The following is a 6000-nucleotide window of genomic DNA, read 5'->3' as shown; positions in this document are numbered from 1 at the left end:
AGACTTACAGTGGCGCAGTAATGTTAATTATTTATGGTTATAATATTGAGGTATGCTAAGTGTGTTTGCTAGGCAGTATATTACAGGTAATAATCGTAAACATGATCACCTAGAGATAATGGCTTTATGAGGGTTGAGGCACAGCCCACTGTGTTGCTGTGAGGAGACTTAATCGGCAGCCACCGTGCGAAACCTCTCGTCTGCTCATTGATCATGTTGACATGCATCATTGATTTTTAATCTTGCCAAGTTCTTGTGAATGGCGCGGCCGCTCAGGTGGTGTGTTATAATATTGTTCGTTTGCGGAAGATAGATATATTGGAACAGGCTCAAATTGTGCATGCAGTTCTATCTGTGCCCTGGAGTTGAGCAGTTCTATCTGTGCCCTGGAGTTGAGCAGTTCTATCTGTGCCCTGGAGTTGAGCAGTTCTATCTGTGCCCTGGAGTTGAGCAGTTCTATCTGTGCCCTGGAGTTGAGCAGTTCTATCTGTGCCCTGGAGTTGAGCAGTTCTATCTGTGCCCTGGAGTTGAGCAGTTCTATCTGTGCCCTGGAGTTGAGCAGTTCTATCTGTGCCCTGGAGTTGAGCAGTTCTCTTTGGAGATGTGTGCGTTCTCTACTGTCATGTGTTCTTGTCTGGGATGTGTCTTCTGTTACCGATGTGTGTTCTGTTACCAAGATATGTGTTCTTAACCAGAAGGTGTTCTGTTACCATGATACATGTTCTGTTACCAAGATCTGAGGTCTTTACCATGGTGTATGTTCTGTTAGCAAGATATGTGTTCTTCGCCAGAATGTGTTACATTATTGAGATGTGTTCTTTACCATGGTATATGAGAGGTGTATTCTTTAGTGAGATATGTGTTCTCTTACCAAGACATGTGTTCCTTACAGTATGTGTGTCTTTTGTGATGAGAACTATACAGGGATGTGTGTGAGCAATACAGGTATGTATGTGGGCAATACAGGGATGTGTGTTGGCAATACAGGTATGTGTGTGAGCAATACAGGTATGTGTGTGGGCAATACAGGTATGTGTGTGGGCAATACAGGGATATGTGATGGGACAATACAGGGATGTGTGTAGGGAACACAGGATGTTTGTAGGCAATACAGGGATGTTTGTAGGCAATAAAGGTATGTGTGTGGGAAATACAGTGATGTTTGTAGGCAATACAGGGATGTTTGTAGGCAATACAGTGATGTTTGTAGGCTATTGATGTGTGTAGGCAATACAGGAATGTGTGTGGGCAATACAGGAATATGTGTGGGCAATACAGTGATGTTTGTAGGCAATACAGGGATGGGTGTGGGCAATACAGGGATGGGTGTGGGCAATACAGGAATGTGTGTGGGCAATACAGGGATGGGTGTGGGCAATACAGGGATGGGTGTGGGCAATACAGGGATGGGTGTGGGCAATACAGGGATGGGTGTGGGCAATACAGGGATGTGTGTGGGTAATACAGGGATGTGTGTGGGCAATACGCGATGTTTGTAGGCAATACAGGGATGGGTGTTGGCAATACAGGGATGTGTACAGATAATATATACTGGTGTGTGTGTGGGCAATACAGGGATGTGTGTGGGCAATACAGGGGTGTGTGTGGGCGATGCAGAGATGTGTGTGGGCAATACAGGGATGTGTGTGGGCAATACAGGGATGTGTGTTGGTAATACAGGGATGTGTGTAGGCAATACAGGGATGTGTGTGGGCAATACAGGGATGTGTGGGTAATACAGGGAAGTGTGTAGTTAATACAGGGATGTGTGTAGGCAATACAGAGATGTGTGTGGGCAATGCAGTGATGTGTGTGGGCAATACAGGGATGTGTGTGGGCAATACAGGGATGTGTGTGGGCAATACAGGAATGGGTGTGGCCACTACAGGGATTGGTGTGGTCAATACAGTGATGTGTGTAGGTAATACAGGGATGTGTGTGGGCAATACAGGAATGTGTGTGGGCAATACAGGGATGTGTAGAGATAATGTATACTGGGTTTTGTGTGGGCAATACAGGGATGTTTGATGGCAATACAGAAATGTGTGTGGGCAATACAGGGAAGTGTGTAGGTAATACAAGGATGTGTGTACAAGGATGTGTGTGGTCAATACAGGGTTCTGTGTGGGCAATAAAGGATGTGTGTGGGCAATACAGTGATGTTTGTAGGCAATACAGTGATGTTTGTAGGTAATACAGGGACGTGTGTGGGCAATACAGAAATGTGTGTGGGCAATACAGGGATGTGTGTAGGTAATACAAGGATGCGTGTGGTCGATACAGGGATGTGTGTGGTCAATACAGGGTTCTGTGTGGGCAATAAAGGATGTGTCTGGGCAAAACAGGGATGTGTGTAGGTAATACAGGGATGGGTGTGGGTAATACAGGAATGGGTGTGGGCAATACAGGGATGTGTGTGGGCAATACAGGATTGGGTGTGGGCAATACAGGGATGTGTGTGGGCAATACAGGATTGGGTGTGGGCAATACAGGGATGTGTGTGGGCAATACAGGGATGTGTGTGTGGGCAATACAAGGATGGGTGTAGGCAATACAGGGATGTGTAGAGATAATATATACTGGGGTGTATGTAGGCAATACTGAGATGTGTGGAGATAATATATACTCTATCTCTCTCTCTGTGTGTGTGTGTGTGTGTGTGTGTGTGTGTGTGTGTGTGTAGGAAATACTGAGATGTGTAGAGATAATATATACTGGTGTGTGTGTGTAGGCAATACTGAGATGTGTAGGGATAAGATATACTGGGGTGTGTGTAGGCAATGCTGAGATGTGTGGAGATAATATATACTGGGGTTTGTATGTAAGCAATACTCTGATGTGTAGAGATAATATATGCTGGGGTGTATGTAGGCAATACTGCGATGTGTTGAGATAATATATACTGGGGTGTATGTGTAGGCAATACTGAGATGTGTGGAGATAATATATACTGGGGTGTGTGTGTATGCAATACTGAGATGTGTGGAGATAATATATACTGGGGTGTATGTGTAGGTAATACTGAGGTGTGTGGAGATAATATATACTGGGATGTTTGTAGGTAATACTGAGAGTGTGGAGATAATATATACTGAGATGTTTGTAGGTAATACTGAGAAGTGTGGAGAGAATATATACTGAGATGTTTGTAGGTAATACTGAGGGGTGTGGAGATAATATATACTGGGATGTGTGGAGATAATATATACTGGGGTATATGTAGGCAATACTGAGAGGTGTGGAGATAATATATACTGGGGTATATGTAGGTAATACTGAGAGGTGTGGAGATAATATATACTGGGATGTGTGGAGATAATATATACTGGGGTATATGTAGGTAATACTGAGAGGTGTGGAGATAATATATACTGGGGTATATGTAGGTAATACTGAGAGGTGTGGAGATAATATACTGAGGTATATGTAGGCAGTACTGAGAGGTGTGGAGATAATATATACTGGGATGTTTGTAGGTAATACTGAGAGGTGTGGAGATAATATATACTGGGGTATATGTAGGCAATACTGAGACTGGTGTGGAGATAATATATACTGAGGTATATGTAGGCAGTACTGAGAGATGTGGAGATAATATATACTGGGATGTTTGTAGGTAATACTGAGAAGTGTGGAGAGAATATATACTGAGATGTTTGTAGGTAATATACATAATATATACTGGGATGTGTGGAGATAATATATACTGAGAGGTGTAGAGATAATATATACTGAGGGGTGTGGAGATAATATATACTGGGATGTTTGTAGGTAATACTGAGAAATGTGGAGATAATATGTACTGAGATGTTTTGTAGGTAATACTGAGGATGTGTGGAGATAATATATACTGGGATTTTTGTAGGTAATACTGAGAAGTGTGGAGATAATATATACTGAGATGTTTGTAGGTAATACTGAGGGTGTGGAGATAATATATACAGTGAAGCCTCGTTAATCCGGACGGTTGCGTTTCTCAGCAAATTCGTCCGGATTGCGAATAGTCCAGACTACTGAATCAAGACCCAAGTTGCTTCCCTTACTATTACAAAAACGACACGAATCTGGATAAAACAAATAAGAATTTAATGTAAAGCTTATTGAATTCATCACATCAATAATTTTACCAGTGACATCCGCATGTTGATCCGACGTGTCTGATCACGTCCTTCCTTAACACAGGTGAGGTAATGGCTAACAAGCGATCTATTGTAGTATGCCTTGAATGTCCGAATTATTCCTGCATCCATCGGTTGAATATGATACGCGGTATTTGGTCACATTTCGCAAAGTTAGTGAAGCACACTTGTGACTTGCAGCGTTGTCGTAAAGCAAAAGTCCACGTGACCGCATCTGTCTGTCAAAGTACATTAACCAATCACAAAACAGCTCACTTGTCATCCACGCCTTTGTATTGTGGTGTCAATCAAAGTGTAAATGTACAGCATCTTCAGTCGGGAGCTTTTAATGTCTAATTAAAACAACAGCCCAGTTGGCCAGTTAATTAAGTAAACATCGCCGGGAAGTGTTGTTACGGTTCGTGAACACGACTTACAGCGTCCGGACTGTGAAGCAATTTACTGTTTATTTTACTGATTGGTGACAGCTACTTGCCGTCCGGTTCCGGAAACCGAATTTCCGGATTATCGAGGCAAATTATATAGGCATAGATTGGTAACAAGCTGAAATCGTCCGGGAGACGAGACATCCGGATTATCGGAGTCCGGACTAACGGGGCTTCACTGTACTGGGATGTTTTTAGGTAATACTGAGAAGTGTGGAGATAATATGTACTGGGATGTTTGTAGGTAATACTGAGAGGTGTGGAGATTATATATACTGGGATGTTTGTAGGTAATACTGAGAAGTGTGGAGATAATATCAACTGGGATGTTTGTAGGTAATACTGAGGGTGTGGAGATTATATATACTGGGATGTTTGTATGTAATACTGAGGGTGTGGAGATAATATATACTGAGATGTTTGTAGGTAATACTGAGAGGTGTGGAGATAATATATACTGAGGGGTGTGGAGATAATATATACTGAGATGTTTGTAGGTAATACTGAGAGGTGTGGAGATAATATATACTGAGATTTTTGTAGTTAATTCTGAGTGGTGTGGAGATAATATATACTGAGAGGTGTAGAGATAATATATACTGATAGATGTAGAGATAATATATACTGAGATGTTTGTAGGTAATACTGAGAGGTGTAGAGATAATATATACTGAGATGTTCGTAGGTAATCCTGAGGGGTGTGGAGATAATATATGCTGGAGATAATATATACTGAGAGGTGTAGAGATAATATATACTGAGAGGTGTAGAGATAATATATACTGAGGGGTGTGGAGATAATATATACTGGGGTATATGTAGGCAGTACTGAGAGGTGTGGAGATAATATATACTGAGAGGTGTGGAGATAATATATATTGAGATGTGTGGAGATATTATATACTGGGATGTTTGTATTTAATACTGAGATGTGTGGAGATAATATAAACTGGGATGTGTGGAGATAATATATACTGGGATGTGTGGAGATAATAATATATACTGGGATGTGTGGAGATAATATATACTGAGAGGTGTAGAGATAATATATACTGAGGGGTGTGGAGATAATATATACTGAGATGTTTGTAGTTAATACTGAGGGGTGTGGAGATAATATATACTGGGATGTGTGGAGATAATATATACTGGGGTATATGTAGGCAGTACTGAGAGGTGTGGAGATAATATATACTGGGATGTTTGTTGATCTAAGGCAATACTGAGAGGTGTGAAGATAATATATACTGAGGGATGTGGAGATAATATATACTGAGAGGTGTGGAGATAATATATACTGAGGGATGTGGAGATAATATATACTGAGAGGTGTAGAGATAATATATACTGAGAGGTGTAGAGATAATATATAAACTGAGGGGTGTGGAGATAATATATATATGAGAGGCAGTATGAGAGGTGTGGAGCAATATATA

General features: G+C 41.4%; 1 protein-coding gene across 1 annotated transcript in view; it reads left to right on the top strand.

Annotated features, from left to right (window-relative positions):
- The first annotated feature begins 280 nt into the window (after positions 1-280).
- Positions 281-6000, top strand: part of LOC124264234 (nephrocystin-4-like) — a 77226-nt gene continuing 71506 nt past the window's right edge. Inside the window, 1 exon segment of the mRNA XM_046698970.1 lies at positions 281-605. The gene's annotated coding sequence lies outside the window, so the exon portion shown is untranslated.

Source organism: Haliotis rubra, unplaced genomic scaffold (genome assembly GCF_003918875.1).
Source record: "Haliotis rubra isolate DU_JTF1 unplaced genomic scaffold, ASM391887v1 Scf915, whole genome shotgun sequence".
NCBI lineage: Eukaryota > Metazoa > Mollusca > Gastropoda > Lepetellida > Haliotidae > Haliotis > Haliotis rubra.
Note: the sequence above shows the minus strand (reverse complement) of the source record. Positions and strands in the feature narration are given on the sequence as shown.